This window comes from Balaenoptera acutorostrata, chromosome 6, assembly GCF_949987535.1.
Source record: "Balaenoptera acutorostrata chromosome 6, mBalAcu1.1, whole genome shotgun sequence".
Classification (NCBI taxonomy): Eukaryota; Metazoa; Chordata; class Mammalia; order Artiodactyla; family Balaenopteridae; genus Balaenoptera; species Balaenoptera acutorostrata.
Genome location: NC_080069.1, coordinates 101,622,906 through 101,646,169, shown reverse-complemented (window position 1 = coordinate 101,646,169; position 23,264 = coordinate 101,622,906). Strand labels below are relative to the sequence as shown.

At 41.5% G+C, this 23,264-nt stretch overlaps 1 long non-coding RNA gene and 1 pseudogene across 1 annotated transcript in view; one reads left to right on the top strand and one right to left on the bottom strand.

Annotated features, from left to right (window-relative positions):
* LOC130708353 (uncharacterized) overlaps nt 1–23,264 on the bottom strand; it is a 104,512-nt gene that overhangs the window by 29,101 nt on the left and 52,147 nt on the right. The gene's annotated exons all lie outside the window — the stretch shown is intronic.
* On the top strand, nt 15,933–17,141 carry LOC103019752 (splicing factor 45-like; annotated as a pseudogene).

Below are 23,264 nucleotides of genomic sequence, written 5' to 3'. Positions count from 1 at the left end.
GCTCTAAGAGGGAATTTTATAGCAATTCAATCTCACCTCAAGAAACAAGAAAGATCTCAAATAAACAATCTAACCCTACACCTAAAGCAACTAGAGAAAGAAGAACAAACAAAACCCAAAGTTAGTAGAAGGAAAGAAATCATAAAGATCACATCAGAAATAAATGAAAAAGAAATGAAGCAAACAATAGCAAAGAACAATAAAACTAAAAGCTAGTTCTTTGAGAAGATAAACAAAATTGATAAACACTTAGCCAGACTCATCAAGAAGAAAAGGGAGAGGACACAAATCAATAAAATTAGAAATGAAAAAGGAGAAATCACAACTGACACTGCAGAAATACAAAGGATTATAAGAGACTACTACAAACAACTATATGCCAATAAAATGGACAACCATGAAGAAATGGATAAATTCTTGGAATGGTACAACTTCCCAAGACTGAACCAGGAAGAATTAGAAAATATAAACAGACCTATCACAAGTAATGAAATTGAAACTGTAATTTAAATCTTCCAACAAACAAAAGTCCAGGACCAGATGGATGCACAGGCGAATTCTATCAAACATTTAGAGAAGAGCTAACACCGATCCTTCTCAAACTCTTCCAAAAACTTGCAGAGGGAGGAACACTCCTAAATTCATTCTACGAAGCCCATCACCCTGATACCAAAACCAAAGATACCACAAAAGAAGAAAATTATAGACCAATATCACTGATGAACATAGATGCAAAAATCCTGAACAAAATACTAGCAAACAGAATCCAACAACATATTAAAAGGATCATACACCATGATCAAGTGGGATTTATCCCAGGGATGCAAGGATTCTTCAATATATGCAAATCAATCAATGTGATACACCATATTAACAAATTAAGAAAAAAAACATATAATCATCTCAATGGGTGCAGAAAAAGCTTTTGACAAAATTCAACACCCACTTATGATAAAAACTCTCCAGAAAATGGGAATAGAGGGAACCTATCTCAACATAATAAAGGCCATATGCAACAAACCCACAGCAAGCATCACACTCAATGGTGAAAAACTGAAAGCATTTCCACTAAGATCAGGAACAAGACAAGGACGTCCACTCTCACCACTCTTATTCAACATAGTTTTGGAAGTCCTAGCCACGGCAATCAGAGAAGAAAAGAAATAAAAGGAATACAAATTGGAAAAGAAGAAGTAAAGCTGTCACTGTTTGCAGATGACATGATACTATACATAGAAAATCCTAAAGATGCCACCAGAAAACTACTAGAATTAATCAATGAATTTGGTAAGGCTGCAGGATACAAAATTAATGCACAGAAATTTCTGGCATTCCTATACACTAACAACAAAAAATCAGAAAGAGAAATTAAGGAACCAATCCCATTTACCACTGCAATAAAAAGAATAAAATACCTAGGAATAAACCTGCCTAAGGAGGCAAAAGACTTGTACTCAGAAAACTATAAAACACTGATGAAAGAAATCAAAGATGACATAAACATGGAGAAATATACCATGTTTTTGGATTGGAAGAATCAACATTGTGAAAATGCCTATACTACCCAAAGCAACCTACAGATTCAATGCAATCCCTGTCAAACTACCAATGGCATTCTTCACAGAATTAGAACAAAAAATTTTACAGTTCATATGGAAACACAAAAGACCCCAAATAGCCAAAGCAATCTTGGGAAAGAAAAACGGAGCTGGAGGAATCAGGCTCCCCAACTTCAAACTATACCACAAAGCTACAGTAATCAAGACAATATCGTACTGGCACAACAGAAATATAGATCAATGGTACAGGATAGAAAGCCCAGAGAGAAACCCACGCACATATGGTCACCTAATTTATGACAAAGGAGGCAAGAACATACAATGGAGAAAAGACAGCCTCTTCAGTAAGTGGTGCTGGGAAAACTGGACAGCTACACATAAAAGAATGAAATTAGAACACTCCCTAACACCATACACAAAAATAAATTCCAAATGGATTAAAGACCTAAATGTAAGGCCAGACACTATAAAACTCTTAGAGGAAAACATAGGAAAAACACTCTTTGACATAAACCACAGCAAGATCTTTTCTGACCTACCTCCTAGAGTAATGAAAATAAAAACAAAAATAAACAAATGGGAGCTAATTAAACTTAAAGCTTTTGCACAGCAAAGGAAACCATAAACAAGACAAAAAGACAACCCTTAGAATGGGAGAAAATATTTGCAAATGAAACAACGGACAAAGGATTAATCTCCAAAATATACAAACAGCTCATGGAGCTCAATATCCAAAAAACAAACAATCCAATTAAAAAATGGGTGGAAGACCTAAATAGACATTTCACTAAAGAAGACATACAGATGGCCAAGAGGCACATGAAAAGCTGCTCAACATCACTAATTATTAGAGAAATGCAAATCAAAACTACAATGAGGTATCACCTTACAGAATGGCCATTATCAAAAAATCTAGAAACAGTAAATGCTGGAAAAGGTGTGGTGAAAAGGGAACCCTCCTGCACTGCTGGTGTGAATGTAAATTGATACAGCCACTATGGAGAACAGTATGGAACTTCCTTATAAAACTAAAAATAGAATTACCATACGACCCAGCAATCCCACTACTGGGCATATACCCTGAGAAAACCATAATTCAAAAAGAGTCATGTACCACAGTGCTCATTGCAGCACTATTTACAATAGCCAGGACATGGAAGCAACCTAAGTGTCCATCGACAGATGAATAGATAAAGAAGATGTGGCACATATATACAATGGAATATTACTCAGCCATAAAAAGAAATAAAATTGAGTTATTTGTAGTGAGGTGGATGGGCCTAGGGTCTGTAATACAGAGTGAAGTAAGTCAGAAAGAGAAAAACAAATACCGTACGCTAAAGCATATATATGGAATCTAAAAAAAAGGTACTGATGAACCTAGTGGCAAGGCAGGAATAAAGACGCAGACATAGAGAATAGACTTGAAGAGACGGGTGGGGGAGGGGGAAGCTGGGACGAAGTGAGAGAGTGGCATGGACATATATACACTACCAAATGTAAGATAGATAGCTCGTGGGAAGCAGCTACATAGCACAGGGAGATCAGCTCGGGGCTTTGCGACGACCTAGAGGGGTGGGATAGGGAGGGTGGGAGGGAGACGCAAGAGGGAGGGGATATGGGGATATATGTATGCATACGGCTGATTCACTTTGTTGTACAACAGAAAATAACACAGTATTGTGAAGCAATTACACTCCAATAAAGATCTATTAAAAAAAAAGATTTTTTTTTTCTCTTGAAAATATTAGTCTTACTTTTCTTTACATTTTTTAAGCAGTGCCTTTGGGACCATATTATGAAGCGTTCCATACACAGAAAAGGCGGTAAAGAGCATGCATGTGCGGTAGAGAATAACACATGAACAGCTCCCCAAGGACAAGGGCGCACTCACACCCCTGTAAGAGCCTCAGAAAGAGCCTCCGATGTGGTGGGGACTGGTGTGGACAGGCCAGGTTGAGTGGGTCTGGTTTCTCACTCATGAAGTTGGCAGGGCTTCAGGTACCCCATGAAGACATGAAAAGACATCATTCCTGAAGGTTAAGATGAAACTTGCTATTTTACTCACAGACAAGGCCCCCCCTTTTCTGGGACTGAAAGATACACAAAGTTTCCTTGTTTCCCCTAAAGCGGGGGGGTGGGGGGCTCAGGTAGGAAAGACAGGTCATTTTCCACTGTTCCCTCTCAGCACAAGAAAGCACAGTGATTTTTTTTTAATGTTTTTCACATTTCTGAGGTCCCCAGGTTATACCGTGATGAACAAGTGATTGGTTCCATCAGCAGCTATGAGAACTTTCTGCATTTTTATTTTTAAAAGTGGTTACTATTTAGTAGGGGTTTTTGAATTTCTTTTTCAGACAGTTTAAAAAAAGAGGGAAGGTTCTGAGGTTGGAGTTGAGGTTCAGAGGAACCAACTGGACTTTGGGGTGGATCAGAGATGAGTGTGATTTGCAGTTCTGGGACTGGGTAGTTGTGCGACATTGACCAGGTCACGTACAGCCTCTGAATTTCAGTTTCTGCATTTGTCAAGGGACACCTTCCTCATCCCCTCACTGGGATTATCACACCAGACACTGTGGCCAGAGTGTCTGGCACGATATCAGCGCACAATGAGCAACAACTAGAGATGCTCATTCGTCAGCCACAAGAATTATACCAGAACTAAGGGATTCTTTTAATTCTCAGAATTATGGATTTGACTTGAATCTACGAGTCTGAGAAATGTTATAAATACAACTTAACTCTTCATTCCTCCTGAGCTGCCATTCAAACGAAACTTTCTGCAATCGGCTTCCACCCCACCACTCCTCGGAAACTTTCTTCCCAAAGCAGCCATGACGTCACAGGCAGAACCCAATGGCACTTCTGTGCCCTCCTCGTATCCAACCTCTCCATAGAACTGATGCCACTGACCGCTCACTGCATCTTGAGACTCTGCCCTCTTTGTCCGCTCTGACCCTTCTTTCTCCTGGCTTTCCCAAGCTCCCGGGCAACAGCACCCTTCACGGACGCCTACTACCTGGCAGTGTTCCTCGGGGCTTGCTCTTCAGCCCTCATCTTGTCTCACTTTTCACTTCTCTCCCTGAGTGATCTCGTTTGCTCACACATACAGGTAAGACTCATATTTCCATCTCCAGACCTGGCCTCTCCCTGAACTTCAGATTCTGCTTTCTGACTCTCTAATGATCCCCTCCATGCTGCAATCCCCCAGACGTCTTTAAAGTTGATGCGTCCAAAATTCACCATCCCACATGCCTTCATCCCAAACATGTGCTTCCTTCTGTTGGCCCCACTGGGGTGAATCCCCTGTCACCACCCACTTGGTCCTCTAAGTCAGGAATATTAATGAAGCCTAGAAGCATCTTAGTAGTCACCAGTTGTATAAAAGCTGCGTCCTTTTTAAAAAGTACACCTCTGTTCTGGAACTCTCCAGTCTGTCCTCACCTGCCTGGTTCAGGTCCCTCCTAAGTGACCCCTCTGCGTTTAGTCTAGTGTCCTTCAAATCCAGGCTCCAATGTGCATCCAGGATGATCTTTCTAAAACCCTCACATGCACACATAGAGGTGACATACTGAGTGCCAACTTGATGTGACCATATAACTTATCAGCCAAACAGAGACACTTTTGATCATGAAAGGGTGTGCTACGAACAATTACACTGGAACAACAGATAAATCCTAAGTCTATGCCAGGCACTGTGCTAAGTGCTTTATACACCAATACACTTATCAGGTAGCTATTATTGTTATTATTATTATTATTATTACTATTATTATTACTTAAAGATGAGGACATTGAGGCTTGCAGAGGTTAAATGGCTGGCCCATGAGCACACAGCTAGAACCCCACAGTTTGCATAAGTGAGATTCAAACTCAGCATCATCTGACCCTGGAGCTCAAACTCTTATTTGAAATCATCATCCTTTTATTTTAAAAAATGTGGGGCTTCCCTGGTGGCGCAGTGGTTGAGAATCTGCCTGCTAGTGCAGGGGACACGGGTTCGAGCCCTGGTCTGGGAAGATCCCACATGCCGCGGAGCAAATGGGCCCGTGAGCCACAATTACTGAGCTTGCGCGTCCGGAGCCTGTGCTCCGCAACAAGAGGCCGCGACAGTGAGTGGCCCGCGCACCGCGATGAAGAGTGGCCCCCACTCGCCACAACTAGAGAAAGCCCTTGCACAGAAACGAAGACCCAACACAGCCAAAAATGAATGAATGAATGAATGAATTAATTTTTTAAAAAAGTGTTATGCCTTCCTTTTATTTCACAACAAAGCCTTCATGGTCTGACATAACCCTTGCCTTCTCTCTGACCTCCTCTCCATAGGAGCCGTTCCCTGCAGTGGGGCACAACCACTGGCTGCTTCTCACCTCAGTGCACCTGCTCTTTGCTTTTCCCAGATATCTTAATCTGATTCCTTATACTCCATCAAGCAGCTCACATGTGATCCCTGCAGGTTAGATGCACCTCCACTGGGCTCACTCAGCATCCTGTGTACGTATAAGTCAGAACCCCATGAGTAGAGTTTGCTCAGTTGTCTTCTTCAAACCATTGTTGTTGAATGTTTTGTTTATTTTCCTTCAAATTGGTCCTGCTTTCTGATAAATTTGTTTCAAACTATAATTTTTCCCTCTAAATACTACTTTGTGCCTCTTGAATTTTGACATATGATGATCTCTTTAACCCAAGGATTTCGGGGACTATTTTTGTTTTTGATTTGTTTTTGTTGCTTGTTGGTTTCCAGAAAAAGGAAAGTTTTTTAACTCTTATTGTTATTGATTTCTAATTGTATTGCATTATAATTACAGAACATAGTCTGCATGACACTGAATAAAATAATCTTTGGAATAATTGATCTTTTTCTGTGGCCTAGAACATGGCCAATATTAATAAATATACAAGGTACGATCCAAATGTACATATTCTACGGTTATTATCAAAAAGGCAAGATATAACAAATGTTGGAGACGATGTGGAGAAAAGGGAGCCCTCATGCACTGTTGGTGGGAATGTAAATTAGTGCAGTCACTATGGAAAACAGTAAAGAGTTTCCTCAAAAAATTAAGAATAGAACTACTATATCATCTAGCTATCTCACTTCTGGGTATTTATCTAAAGAATATGAAAACACTAATTGAAAAAGATACATGCACCCCTATGTTCATTGTAGCATTATTTACAATAGCCAAGGTATGAAAACAACCTAAGTGCCCATCAATGTATGAGTGAATAAAGAAGTGTGTGTATATATATATACACACACAATGGAATACTACTCAGCCATAAAAGAAAGATGAAATCTTGCCATTTGCAACAAAATGGATGGACCTTGTGGGTATTATGCTAAGTAAATTAAGTCAGACGGAGAAAGACAAATACCATATGATTTCACACATATGTAGAATATAAAAAATGGTTTTAAATAAATGAATAGACCAAACCAAATAAAAACAAACAAATAAATACAGAGAAAAGAGTAGTGGTTAGCAGAAGGGAAGGGGAGTAGGGGGGAGGGTGAAACAGGTAAAGGGGATCAACTGAATGGTGACAGATGGAAATTATACTTTTGGTGGTGAGCACAATGCAGCGTATACAGAGGTAGAAACATAATGTTGCACATACAAAAAAAGTACACATTCTATTTGTTGGATATATGTGATATGTATCTATTTTTTCAGGCTTATTAGTCACGTTACATAATTCTTCTATATTTGCTTATTTTATCAATAAGTGTGCTCTGTCAATTGGAGTCCCAGAAAGCTATATTAAAATTCCAACTACCCTTTCTAAAAATTGTATTCCCAGCACTTAGTACAGGTACTAGATGCAATACAGTTTGTTGTTGAATAAACGAAGATACTGCCATGACTTTCTTGACACCTAGGACTCACCTTATTAGAAATAAGTCCCATAGAGCCCAGCTGAACTTACCTTTAGTTGTGACTCAACATGTCCTTGTCCACTCCAGCGCCACCCCACTAGAGAAGAAGGGTTACAGAGTGGCCAGAGACCAGGGCCCTGGAAAGGGCCAAGGCAAAAGAGGGGCACTGGTGCTTAAACTTCATTAATTTTGGCAACTCTTTCATTTGTGAAAGTGCTTTCTCCTGCCTTAGCTATTTGGTTTTAACTTCATGCCAGGACCACCAGGGAAGCAAGGCAGGTTTTATTATCCCAGACCTACAGCTGAGAGTCTGAAGGACTAGATCATAATATGGGGTCACACAGTTAATGACAGAGAACGATAGTTAATGATGAAGAAGCCCAGTTCAGTGTTCTTTCCACAGCAGTAGGCAGAAGCCCACTCATCACTTTAAAAAATTAAAGGGCATCTCATTTTGAAACATGTTTGAGAATTTGATTATCTCCCCTTCAATTAATTCATGATCACCAGATCATGGTAAATCAACAACAAGGACTGACAATTATATGGAGGAAACTGCTGGTGGGAATATAAAATGGTGCAGCTACTGTGGAAAACCGTTTGGAAGTCCCTCAAGAAGCTGAACATAGAGTTAACATATAATCCAGCAATTCCACTCCCTGGTATTCACCCAAGAGAATTGAAAATTTATGTTCGTCCAAAAATGTATATCTAAATGTTCATAGCAGCATTATTCATAATTGCTAAAAAATGGAAACAACCCAAACTTCTATCCATTGATAAATGAATAAACAAAATGTGGTATGTCTATACTTTGGAATATTGTTCAGACATAAAAAGGAAGGACTGATATATGCTACAATATGGATGAACTCCGAAAACATTATGCTCTGTGAAAAAAGCCAGACACAAAAGGCCACGAGTTGCATGATTACATTTATGTGAAATGCCTGGAATAGACAAATTCATAGGGATAGAAGGTAAATTAGTGGTTTTCAGGGGCTGTGGAAGGGGAAAATGAGGAGAGACTGCTAATGAGTATGGATTTCTCTTAGGGGGTGACAAAAATATTCTGGAATTAGATATGACAATAGTTGCACAACCTTGTATTTATTATACTAAAAACCAGTGAACTGTGTGCTTTAGAAGGGTGAACTTTATGCCATATGAATCATATCTCAATTTTTAAAAAGCGTATGGCAAATCAAGAATCATAGATCACTGCTCTAAACACCAAAAGAAAATCCTCCCCCCACAAAAAAAGAAAAGAAAATTCTGAGGAAGCAGCACAGCACACAGGAGTGTGAACTTTGGAAAAAGATGGAGCATGTTCAGGGCAGAAAGAGAGACAGAGACGTAGAGAACAAACGTATGGACACCAAGGGGGGAAAGTGGCGGGGGGTGGGGTGGGGGTGGTGTGATGAATTGGGAGATTGGGATTGACATATATACACTAATATGTATAAAATAGATAACTAATAAGAACCTGCTGTATAAAAAAATAAATAAAATAAAGTTCAAAAAATAAATAAATAAAATCCAAAAATTCAAAAAAAAAAAGATGGAGCATGTTCAAATTCTACCCTTCCAATTATGACTTCCAGAACTTGGTCATTTTATTTAATTTCTCTAGGCATCGATTTTCTTACCTGTAAAATGAGGGCAATATTACCTATTTCATGGGGTGGTTGTGAGGATTAAATGAAACCATTTACGTGAGACAGCTAGTACAATACTACACACTTAATAGGTATCAATAAATGACTGATACTATCATTATTACTTTTATTATTACTATTATTATTATTTTCATATCTTTCAGATCTCTCATATCTAGTAATTTTTTAGTGCTATTCTTATTTAACACTTCTAATAACAGATTGTGAGGGTTTCCAGTTTCTATGAGCATAATCGTGGCAAATTCTTCAAAAGACATGGCTTAAAGGAAAGTCTATTTTTAGTATACTGAGATATCTACTGTGCCTGTTCCACGAAATAAATAATAATTAGCAAAACAGCTGCCAAAAAGCATGTCACAGGAATTCATTCACTACTTTGTTGTAAATAGCAGTAGAAATGTTTGCCCATTGCGCCCCCTTGCGTATGTTCAGGAGAACTACCTTTACTCTAGAGAGTAGGTACCTTAGAGCGTTGCAATTCAAAGTGTGGTCCTAACCTGGAAGAAATAGACAAACTCTGAGAAATGCACAACCTTCCGAGACTGAACCAGGAAGAAATAGAAAATATGAACAGACCAATCACAAGCACTGAAACTGAAACTGTGATTAAAAATCTTCCAACAAACAAAAGCCTAGGACCAGATCGCTTCACAGGCAAATTCTATCAAACATTTAGAGAAGAGCTAACACCTATCCTTCTCAAACTCTTCCAAAACATAGCAGAAGGAGTAACACTCCCAACTCATTCTATGAGGCCATCATCACCCTGATACCAAAACAAGACAAAGATGTCACAAAAAAAGAAAACTACAGACCAATATCACTGATGAACACAGATGCAAAAATCCTCCACAAAATACTAGCAAACAGAATCCAACAGCACATTAAAAGGATCATACACCATGATCAAGTGGGGTTTATCCCAGGAATGCAAGGATTCTTCAATATATGCAAATCAATCAATGTGATACACCATATTAACAGACTGAAGGAGAAAGACCATATGATCATCTCAATAGATGCAGAGAAAGATTTCGACAAAATTCAACACCCATTTATGATAAAAACCCTCCAGAAAGTAGGCATAGAGGGAACTTTCCTCAACATAATAAAGGCCATATATGACAAACCCACAGCCAACATCATCCTCAATGGTGAAAAACTGAAACCATTTCCACTAAGATCAGGAACAAGACAAGGCTGCCCACTCTCACCACTATTATTCAACATAGTTTTGGAAGTTTTAGCCACAGCAATCAGAGAAGAAAAAGAAATAAAAGGGATCCAAATCAGAAAAGAAGAAGTAAAGCTGTCACTGTTTGCAGATGATACTATACATAGAGAATCCTAAAGATGTTACCATTAAACTACTAGAGTTAATCAATGAATTTGGTAAAGTAGCAGGATACAAAATTAATGCACAGAAATCTCTTGCATTCCTATACACTAATGATGAAAAATCTGAAAGCAAAATTAAGAAAACACTCCCATTTACCACTGCAACAAAAAGAATAAAATACCTGGGAATAAACCTACCTAAGGAGACAAAAGACCTATATGCAGAAAATTATAAGACACTGATGAAAGAAATTAAAGATGATACAAACAGATGGAGAGATATACCATGTTCTTGGATTGGAAGAATCAACATTGTGAAAATGACTCGACTACCCAAAGCAATCTACAGATTCAATGTGATCCCTATCAAACTACCAATGGCATTTTTCACAGAAGTAGAAAAAAAATTTCACAATTTGTATGGAAACACAAAAGACCCCGAATAGCCAAAGCAATCTTGAGAAAGAAAAATGGAGCTGGAGGAATCAGGCTCCCTGACTTCAGACTATACTACAAAGCTACAGTAGTCAAGACAGTATGGTACTGGCACAAAAACAGAAATATAGATCAATGGAACAGGATAGAAAGCCCAGAGAGAAACCCACGCACATATGGTCACCTTATCTTTGATAAAGGAGGCAAGAATATACAATGGAGAAAAGACAGCCTCTTCAATAAGTGGCACTGGGAAAACTGGACAGCTACATTTAAAAGAATGAAATTAGAACACTCCCTAACACCATACACAAAAATCAACTCAAGGGCTTCCCTGGTGGCGCAGTGGTTGAGAATCTGCCTGCTAATGCAGGGGACATGGGTTCGAGCCCTGGTCTGGGAAGATCCCACATGCCACGGAGCAACTGGGCCCGTGAGCCACAATTACTGAGCCTGCACGTCTGGAGCCTGTGCTCCGCAACAAGAGAGGCCACAATAGTGAGAGGCCCGCGCACCACAATGAAGAGTGGCCGCCGCTTGCCGCAACTGGAGGAAGCCCTCGCACAGAAACAAAGACCCAACACAGCCAAATAAATAAATAAATAAATAATAATTAAAGGTGCTAATAATTAAAAAAAAAAAATCAACTCAAAATGGGTTAAAGGGCTTCCCTGGTGGCGCAGTGGTTGAGAATCTGCCTGCTAATGCAGGGGACACGGGTTCGAGCCCTGGTCTGGGAAGATCCCACATGCCACGGAGCAGCTGGGCCCGTGAGCCACAGTTGCTGAGCCTGCGCGTCTGGAGCCTGTGCCCCGCAATGGGAGGGGCCGCGATAGAGAAAGGCCCGCGCACCGCGATGAAGAGCGGTCCCCGCGCCGCGATGAAGAGTGGCCCCCACTTGCCGCAACTGGAGAAAGCCCTCGCACGAACCGAAGACCCAATACAGACAAAAATAATAAATAAATAAATAAATAAATAAGAAAATCCTTAAAAAAAAAAAAAAAAAAAAATGGGTTAAAGACCTAAATGTAAGGCCAGACACTATCAAACTCTTAGAGGAAAACATAGGCAGAACACTCCATGACATAAATCACAGCAAGATCCTTTTTGACCCACCTCCTAGAGAAATGGAAATAAAAACAAAAATAAACAAATGGGACCTAATGAAACTTAAAAGCTTTTGCACAGCAAAGGAAACCAGAAACAAGATGAAAAGATAGCCCTCAGAATGGGAGAAAATATTTGCAAATGAAGCAACTGACAAAGGATTAATCTCCAAAATTTACAAGCAGCTCAATATCAAAAAAACAAACAACCCAATCCAAAAATAGGCAGAAGACCTAAATAGACATTTCTCCAAAGAATATATACAGATTGCCAACAAACACATGAAAGAATGCTCAACATCATTAATCATTAGAGAAATGCAAATCGAAACTACAATGCGATATCATCTCACACCGGTCAGAATGGCCATCATCAAAAAATCTACAAACAATAAATGCTGGAGAGGGTATGGAGCAAAGGGAACCCTCTTGCTCTGTTGGTGGGAATGTAAATTGATACAGCCGCTATGGAGAACAGTATGGAGGTTCCTTAAAAAAGTAAAAATAGAACTACCATACGACCCAGCAATCCCACTACTGGGCATATACCCTGAGAAAACCATAATTCAAAAAGAGTCATGTACCACAATGTTCATTGCAGCTCTATCTACAATAGCCAGGATATGGAAGCAACCTAAGTGTCCATCAACAGATGAATGGATAAAGAAGATGTGGCACATATATACAATGGAATAGTACTCAGCCATAAAAAGAAACAAAATTGAGTTATTTGTAGTGAGGTGGATGGACCTAGAGTCTGTCATACGGAGTGAAGTAAGTCAGAAAAACAAATACCATATGCTAACACATATATATGGAATCTAAAAAAAAAAAAATGGTCATGAAAAACCTAGGGGCAAGAGGGGAATAAAGACACAGACCTACTAGAGAATGGACTTGAGGACACGGGGAGGGGGAAGTGTAAGCTGGGACAAAGTGAGAGAGTGGTAGTGTATATATGGACATATATACACTACCAGATGTAAAATAGATACCTAGTGGGAAGCAGTCGCATAGCACAGGGAGATCAGCTCAGTGCTTTGTGACCAGCTAGAAGGGTGGGATAGGGAGGGTGGGAGGGAGGGAGACCCAAGAGGGAAGAGATATGGGGATATATGTATATGTATAACTGATTCACTTTGTTATAAAGCAGAAACTAACACACCATTGTAAAGCAATTACACTCCAATAAAAACGTTTAAAAAATAAAAAATAAAAATAAAACAAACAAAAAAAAGCAAAGTGTGGTCCTCAGATCAGCATCATAGGCATCATGTAAAAAGCTTGTTAGAAGTTTAGATCTCAGATTCCACTTCCAAATCAGAATCTGCATTTTAACAGTCTCCCTGGGTGATTTGTATGCAAGTTGAATTTGAGAAATACCAGCATAGAACATATGGTAAACACTTATTTTCTTAATTCAGGAAACATTTACTGAATGTCTTATATTGAGTGTTAAGTACTGTACCAGGAACTGGAAATACTAAGATAAATATAATTCTTTCCATAAAGAAATTGGAGATTAATATCCTGTAATAATTGTGCACCTTAAAAAGGCGAATTTTATGTAATGTGAATTATACCTCAATTAAAACAAACAAACAAAAAGAGTATAGCAAGTCAAGAATTATAGAAAACTGCTCTAAAACCCAGTAGAAAATGCCAAGGAAGCAGCATAGCACACGAAAGTGTGGACTTTGGAACAAATGGACCATATTCAAATTCTACCCTTCCAATGATCAATATAGTACAATCATGCACAGAGTCCAGTGGTACACAGAGAAGAGAATGAACCCTGATTGGAAGAACTGAAGGAAAGTTCAAGGAGGACGTGGTATTTGAGATGGACCTTAATAACTATGAATTCACCAGGTGGAGAATGTTGGGGAGAGTATTCCTTTCTGAAGGAATGCCAGGAGCAAAGGCACACATGTTCAAAGGCATGTGGTGGATTAGAGGGATGTCTAGTCCTTTAGTATGTCTTTGGTGATCAGCACATTGGTAGAAAGGCAGTTACCTCAGGGGGGGAATGGGTTATGGGAAATTCTCACTTTCTAAGGTATACATTTCTATACATTTAAAAAGTTAACAACAAAACAAGAACAAGAAATGTCTAAGATTAATTGTCTAAACTTTCATCAAAATAAACAAAAATAAGAACAGAAATCAATGAAATAGAACATGGTCAAACAAACAAAAAAAATTACTTACACCAAAAGCTCATTCCCTGAAAAATATCAACAAATTTGACAAATCCTTAGCCAGACTGATCAAGTTAAAAAGAAAAACACAATTACCAATAGCAGAAATGATAGCGGGAACATCACTACTAACTTTAAAGTCATTAAAGAGACAATAAGAGAAGACTGTGAAAAGATGTTTGCCAATAAACTCAGCAACTTAGATGACATAGACAAGTGTCTTGAAAGATAGAAATTAATAAAACTGACTCAAGAAGAAATAGGAAATCTGAGTATCTCAATATCTGTTAAAGGAAACTGATTTGTGGGATTCCCTGGCAGTCCAATGGTTAAGACACCTCGCTTCCACTGCAGGGGGCATGGGTTCGACCCCTGGTTGGGGAACTAAGGTCCCGCATGCTGCGTGGCATGGCCAAAAAGTAGAAAAAAAAAATCAATTTGTAACTTAAAACCTTCTAACAAAGAAACTTCCAGACCCAGATATCTTTACTGATAAATTCTATCAAGCATTTAAGGAAGAAATAATACCAATTCTACCAGAGAACAGAGGAAGAGAGAACACTTCCCAAGTCATTTTATGAGACCAACATTATCTTGATACCTAAACCAGGCAAACACATTGCAAAGAAATGAAAAACTGAGACCAATACCCTTCATAATATGATTGCAAAAATCTGTAACAAAATTTTAGGAAATCAAGTCAGGCAATGTATAGAAAAGGTTAATCATCATGGATCAAGTGTTTGAATATTTAACGTTTGAATTTCAATTATTGTATTTCACCATATTAACAGATCAAAGATGAAAACCCACATGATTTGCTTAATAGATGCAAAAAGAAGTATCTGACAAAACCTAACACAAATTTCTTATAAAGTTAAGCACATATATACCACAGACTCAGCAATTCCACTCCTGGCTGCTACCCAAGAGAAATTAAAACACATGTCTACACAAAGATTAGTATGTAAATGTTATAGCAATTTTATTCATAGTAGTAAAAAACTAGAAACCATCCAACTGTCCATTAACAGGGGAATGGATAAACAAATTGAAGTATATTCATACAACTGAAACTACTCGGCAATAATAAAAATGACCTTTAACAACATGGATGGACTTGGAGGATATTACGCTAAGTGAAATGTCAGGCAGAGAAAGACAAATACTGTATGATACCACTTACATGTGGAATCTAAAAAAATATAACAAACTAGTGAACATAACAAAACAAACTAGTGAACATAACATAACAAACTAGTGAACATAACAAACTAGTGAACATAACAAAAACAGATATAGAGAACAAACTAGTGGCTACCAGTGGGGAGAGGGAAGAGGGGAGGGGCAACATATGGGTAGGGGATTAAGAGGTGCCAAACTACTGTGTATAAAAGAAATAAGCTACAGGGACATATTGTACAACACAGGGAATATAGCCAATATTTTATAATAACTATAAGTGGCGTATAACCTTTAAAAATTATGAAACATTATGCTATACACCTGTAACTTACATAACATTGTACATCAACTATACCTCAATTTAAAAAAAAAAAGAAATGACGGCGCCGCCGGGGACCCCGCGGACTCTGCATAGGGGTTGGCGCCGGAGAGGTCCAGCCGTCTGGGGCTGACACCCAGCGCCCAGCCCGTCGAGTCCGCGGCGCCTCGGCCCCGGTGCCCCGCCGCGGCCTGGGAGCGTCGGCCGGGCGGGACGACATTAAACTGAGATGTCCCTGTACGACGACCTGGGAGTGGAGACCAGTGACTTAAAAACAGCAGCCTGGTCCCCAAACTTCAAACTTCTGTAGTCTCAGCTCCAGGTGAAGAAGGCAGCTGTCACTCAGGCAAAGAGCCAAAGGACAAAACAAAGTACAGTCCTTGCCCCGGTAAGCGACCTGAAGTGAGGTGGCTCTTCAGACCAGAGGCAGATTGTGGACACCCCGCCGCAAGTGGCAGCGGGCCTCAAGGATCCGGTTCCCAGGGGGTTTCCTGCAGGAGAAGTTTTGATTCCCCTAGCTGGTGAATATGATCCCATGTTTCCTAACGATTATGAGAAAGTAGTGCAGCGCCAAAGAGAGGAGCGACAGAGACAGCGGGAGCTGGAAGGACAGAAATAGAAGAGAGAGAAAAGAGGCGTAAAGACAGACGTGAAGCTAGGGGCTTTTCCAGGCGACCAGATTCAGATTCTGATGAAGATGAAGATTATGAGCCAGAGAGGAGGAAGAGAAGTATCGGCGGAGCTGCCATTGCACCACCCACTTCTCTTGTAGAGAAACACAAAGAGTTACCCTGAGACTTTCCTTATGCAGAGGATTCAAGACCTTGCTCACCGTCTTCCAAAGCTGCTATCCCTCCCCTGGTGTACGAGGAACAAGACAGACCCAGATCCCCAACCGGCCCCGGCAACTCCTTCCTCCCCAACATGGGTGGCACAGTAGCACATAAAATCATGCAGAAGTACGGCTTCTGGGAAGGCCAGGGTCTTGGGAAGCACGAGCAGGGCTTGGGCCCAGCGCTGTCAGTGGAGAAGACCAGCAAGCGGGGAGGCAAGATCATCGTGGGCGACACCACTGAGAAAGATGCAACCAAGAAGTCGGATTCAAATCCATTAACTGAAATACGTTAAGTGTCCTACTAAAGTGGTCCTACTAAGGAACATGGTTGGTGCAGAAGAGGTAGATGAAGACTTGGAAGCTGAAACCAAGGAGGAGTGTGAAAAATATGGCAAAGTTGGAAAATGTGTGATATTTGAAATTCCTGGTACCCCTGATGATGAAGCAGTACGAATATTTTTAGAATTTGAGAGGGTTGAATCAGCAATTAAGTTGTTGTTGATCTGAATGGGAGGTATTTTGGTGGACGGGTGGTCAAAGCATGTTTCTACAATTTGGATAAATTCAGGGTCTTGGATTTGGCAGAACAAGTGTGACTGTAAGAACTAGAGCCTAAGTCATCTCCAGCGATCCTTCAACGAGCTGCAGACTGAGCAGAGGAGAGCAAGGCGACAGGCAGCCTGCGTGGCTGTGGGTACAGAGACTCTGGAAGGACTTCTAAGATATATGTCGACTGATTCCTTTTTTATTTTGTGGTTTTTTAATATAGTATAAAAATCCTTTAAAAAAAACAAAACAGATAACTAATAAGAACCTGCTGTATAAAAAAATAAAATTCAAAAATTCAAAAACATAAGTAAATAAATAACAATCTGTGTGCCTCTTTGGTTGTTTCTCTTTTTTATTACCACTTCTGAGGTGATTACATTTTTGTCTAGGATTTCATGATAATCCTCAAGTGCTTCAGTGATATGGCATTTCTTGCACTAAAAAATCTAGAAAGTTTTGGGATATGGGGTTGTGTTACCCTTTGCTTTTCTTTCTTTCTTTTTTTTTTGATTCATTTTGATAAAACCTGCAAGTTACTAAAAAAAAAAAAAGAAAGAAAAAGAAATGACCTATGATACATGCGATCGCATGGATGAATCTCAACATTTTTGTGCTTGGTGAAAGAAGCCACGCATAGAAGACTACATACTGGAAGATTTCATTTATATGAAACTATAAAAAAGACAAATCTATCAGGACGGAAAGCAGATCAGTGGATGTCTAGGACCAGGGATGGAAAATTGAGAAAGGGAACAGGGAACACTTTAGGATGATGTAAATATTCTCTATATTGATCATGATACTGATTATACAGGTGTATAAATATGTCAAAAGTCACCAAATGCACACGTAAAATAGACGCATTTTAATCTGTAAATTATACATTAATAAAATTGATTTTTTTTCATGAGTGCACATCATGGGGGTCTTTATTGCAAAAGAGAAACTGTCTTGGAGGGTCTTACAGTTGCTGGATATGAGATTGAGCTGGACCATGGAATGTTCTGGCATCATGGGTGAGGTCAGAGAATCCTGTCTGCTGGAGCTCTGGTGACAGTTGGAATCCTAACAGTCATACTGGTGCAGTGGGTGCAGACAGAGCTGCTGATGTTGCCAGTTCAGTGAAAGGGTGAAGGTCTCAAAGCATCAGGAGGCTTTGATTTACACTTTTGTACTTGGGTCATTCACAATGGTTCCCAGAGAAGCAAGATCTGCCTGGTGACATGGACAAGGGGATGAAGTCTCCAGCCACTTTTCCAGGAACCCCCCCAGTGCTCATGCTGGGTCTGTGGTGAAGAGGCATAAAAGGAGAAGTATCCAGTGGTAAGGAGAACATAGCTTTGAGAGCTGAGAGTCCAGTCTGGTGGCCCAAAGCTAGCTAGACAAGCCCGCCTGTTTCCTAGGGAGGAAGAAAGAGTGAGAGCCCAGGGTTCATGGCTAGGAGAAAGGGCAGAGTGGCACAAGAAAGGAGAGCATCTTTAATGTCCTTCCCAGGGGACTCAAATGGCCTGAGGAAGACAGACTCTACGTGTCTCAATCTCTACCTTCTCAGAACTTTCCTCCCAAAGTTGCCTGTGCCCCCTGCCAGCCCCTGGGACACACCTCTTGCCTGGATCACTCTATTCAGACAGAACTGTTGTTTCACCAAACTGGATTCTTTCCTATACTTTCCCTTTTTCAGTTACTGATGGCCACCTGTGGTCACTGGGCTTAGAAGGATGGCCTTAGAACCAGTTTCACTCCCCCACTTTACTGAGAAGGAAAATGGAGCCCTGGGAGGCAACATCCAAGTTATGAATTGGAAAACTTTAGATCTAGTCAGAACCAAGTTCAAATTTCACTCTCCCATTTGCTAGCTCTATCAAAGTGGACAAATCTCGTAAGGTCTTTGAGCCTCCTTTGCCTTAACTGTAAAAGAGGTACAATGACCCCTTCATCGTGGGGTTGTCCCAAGGATTACACAAGACAATGCGCAGACCGCACCTGCAGGATCTCTACCACGTAGTCGGCCACCAAAAATGGCCTTAGGGGTCAGGGGGAGGGTTGTATCTTGCCAGGAAGACGGCTGCCCTGGACATCTCACTGCCTTCTCTGGCCTTTGTTTCTGAAAAAATGCACTTCAGTGTTCATTCTGGTCTCTTAGGGCCCATTAGTGTCCTTTTTCTTTTCTCTTTCCTTCTTTGATCTAAGTAGAGGAATCTGAGTACTCGATGGCAGTTTTCTGACCCAACCAATACCCTTTTCCACCTGTGTAACTGACGGCGGTGGCAGCAATAACCACAAGAGCCCCAGTAATAATACCTTTCCCACCCACACAGGCAGGCTTTGCCCTCTTTAGAAGCAGCAAAGGGCAGGGCGTGCAACAGGGCAGCAGACGGCCACACTCACCGGCTACCTAAGCCCCCTCACAGAAGCCCCTGGAGCGATGACTACCACTATCCCCCAATCCAGAGTGTTCTTCCCGCCCTGGCACGGCAAGCAGGACAGACTAGGGGCTGGGGTTTATTTTCACAGGTCTCACCATGCCTGGAAGAGAGATTACAGGCAGGTACATGTGCAAGAGGCTTTCAAACTCCAGATCCAAGATGTCCCTGATCCAGAGCTCACACTCGGCCCATGTGGTATCAGCAAGTGGCCCCTGGCAACCCCTTCCAGCACCACCCCACTCCTTCCTCTAGGGGGAGCTGATGAGCCACGGGTGCTCAACCCCAATTACTATTTACTTCATCGGTGTAAGCTTAGCTCATCACAATGCCATTAGCATCAAGAGGCAACTCAAAACTCGGGCAACCAGAAGTGATGCTCAGGTCATCTGTCCTAAAGCAAGACCCCCAGGTCACATTCCACCAGTGTCCCTGGCTCACTTCACTTCTGCGGTAGCAAGAAAGCCAAAACTTCACAGACTTCTACCCAAGTACCCTTCATGTACTTACTACTAAAACCTAAAAAATGCCTGTCTTCTGATACTACATATTTATCTTATGATAGGACTCTTCACATAATATCAATCATGGCTAACACTTATTGAACACTTACATTGTCCCAGGAACTGTGCTAAGTGTTTGAAATGCATGATTTCACTTAATCCCCACAACATTCTATAAGGTAGTTACCATTATTATCCCCGTTTCACAGATAAGGAAACTGAGGCTCTTAGACTTTGAGTCTAACAGCAGAAAGATTTGAACCCAAGTCTGTTGTTCTAATTATTATTCCCACCACTACCTTGCGACATTAATTATAAATCAGAGGGGAACCTTTCCTCGTACCCCTTATGCTGTGGGTACAACATTTTGACAATTGAGACACATACTCTGCTATTAATACACAGAGAGTCAAGTGTCCTTCTCTGAGTTGACAATGTGGTCCTAACTTTCAGGTCCAAGAGCATCTCAAGAAACAGCTTAACCTGGTAGTAAGTTACTACCAGAGAGCAGAGGAAACTAGTCATTCAGTTGAAGCACATTGCCATTTTTGATCCATCTTTGGCATCCTGATGCATGACAGTAATGATCCTGTTTGCCAGGTACTGCAACTGGCTGGGCTTTGATCCTGATGGCATCACCTGGGCTTAATGCCCTGTAGAGTCCTGCTGAGGATCTAGCGAGGCAGAGGGGGGCTTTCGGAGCCTCCTGCCTCAACTCTCTGACTCTGCTCTGATTCCCCGTCCCCCCGCATAAATCTTGGGGGCTTCTCTGGGGTGTCTGTATGAGCATGTGGGAGAATAGTCTTAAGCTCTTTCCTGAGAAGAGGCTGCACCCATTCCACAGGGTCCCAGAGCCCTTCCAGGAGGCCAGATTTGGTGGGAGCGGGGAGTGGGTAGTGGAGGAGCAGGATTTTATGACAGCAAGACAAATGAGGTACTCCCTTATTCAGAACCAAATGTCCTACTGATTGGTGTAGGGTCAAAATGTAAGCGCTGAGAAAGTCCAAGGAAGGAGAGGGGATGGGAGCGAGGGCAGTAGAAAAGATTTCAGGAGCAGAGAGCCTTAAGCCAACGGGCAGGATTTGGATAAGAAGGGCATTCCTGGCAGAGAACAGATGAAAGATTATACTGAACGAGGACCAAAGGGGAGAGGCTAGAGGCATGAGATGTAGCTGAGGACCCTGTGGGAAGCTGAGCAGCAGAGCAGAGTGGGCCTAGCGTGGGAGTGAGAGGAGGTAGTAAGGAACAGGGCTGCACCGTGAGGGAAATGGCTTCCCGGGAAGACCAAACTCACAAGGTGTGCTGGACAGAGAGGTGATGGAGAGGCTTGGAAGCAGGAGTCCAGTTAGGAGGTCCAAACCTGTCACCCAGTTCCAACATGTGGGTTTTTTCCTACACCAAGCAACTGCCTGGCACCAGCTATAGGTGTTCTACAATTCAACTCAACGCTGACGCTATCGACCCGGAGATGGCATCAGATCCCACAGGTTAAGGGCTCAGTCCTACAAGACTAACCCCCCACACTTCCCCACTTGAGACACCAATCACAAGTCCAGGTTGTCACCTGTGCTTCTGACTGACCAGCTATAGATGGGAGCTTCCCCCAACCCCTCCTTGGGTTTGATTAATTTGCTAGAGTAGCTCACATAACTCAGAGGAACATTTTACTTACTAGACAGCTGGTTTATTATAAAAGGATATAACTCAGGAACAGCCAGATGGTAGAGACACATAGTACAAGGTGGGGGGAAAAGGGCTCGGAGCTTCATGCTCTCCCCAAGTGCACCACTCTCCCCAAATCACCATCCCAGAAGCTTTCTGAACCCCATCCTTAGGGGTTTTATGGAGGCTTCATTACATAGGCTGCTTGATTACATCATCGGCCACTGGCGAGGGGGCTTCTAAGGGTGGGGACTGGTTGCCAACCACCTGATTAGAGGACACGGGTTCGAGCCCTGGTCTGGGAAGATCCCACATGCCGTGGAGCAACTAAGCCCGTGCGCCACAACTACTGAGCCCACGTGCCACAACTACTGAGCCCGTGTGCCACAACTACTGAAGCCCACGCACCTAGAGCCCGTGTTCCACAACAAGAGAAGCCACCGCAATGAGAAGTCCGTGCACGGCAACAAAGAGTAGCCCCCGCTCGCCGCATCTAGAGAAAGCCTGTGCACAGCAACGAAGACCCAAAGCAGCCAAAAATAAATAAATTAATTAATTAATTTAAAACAAAATTTTTTTTAACTAATAAAGAAAAGTTCCCAGCAAAAGACGGGAAAATGGGACTTGACTTTGCCATCTTCCCAGGCTTTTGGCTTCTCTGTACCTACCCGCTTCCTAGACTAGTACCATCACCAATGCCTTAGGGTAGCTTTAGACCAAAGGCAAGTTGTCTGGATTGACTTCTCCTTCCGGTCCTGAGGACAACACTACAAGCTTGGGAAAAAGTGACCTTTCCCCAGCCTCTGGTATCACTTCTCCTTTCTCTCCAGCAAGACTCTCTGGACGTGGATTCCAACACCACTCCACTCCTGCTGCCCCCTGGGGTCTCATTAGAATCTGTCAAAGTCTTGAGCAGCTCAGGACTTGGCCCTGGAGACAACTCTCAGACACAAAGCCCAGCCAGACAGGAGCATCCTAAGTTTGTCACCTCCCAGGAAAGCCTCTTGAAACACTCTTCACCAGCCAGGAACCCTCAAGCATCAGAGATAGAAGTTCACTAACTGAACTCTTTCCAAGCCCATTTCTCAGAAAGCATCCCCTCCCTTTCTGTCTCCTACTTTACCTGAAAATTCCTGGCAGCTCCACCTCGACTGACAGGTGTGGATTCTCAGGACTGTGACAATTATTTGAACGTGTTTGTTTAGTGTTTCCGTATTTGAATAGGCAACACCCCCATTAAGGCTGAGAGGTTGGTACCATCAGCCTCAGCTTAGATAAAAGGAGAGGGAAGCAGCTTAGATAAAAGGAAGAGGTTAAGTTGCTTCTCCAAGTTCACAGGGCTAGGAAGTGAGGGAAACAAGATTCTCTGTCTCATTCTAGAGCCCAAACTCCTGACCCCCATGCTCTAGTGCTGGGCTGTCCAATAGAATAGCCACTAGCCACTACGCTAGCTACTTATGTTCAAGTTTTAATTAATGAGAATCAAGTAAAATTAAAAATCCACTTCCTCAGTTCTAATAGTCACACTCCAGGGGCCCACTAGCCACGTGTGCCTAGTGGTTGTCACATCTGAGAGTGCAAATATGGAC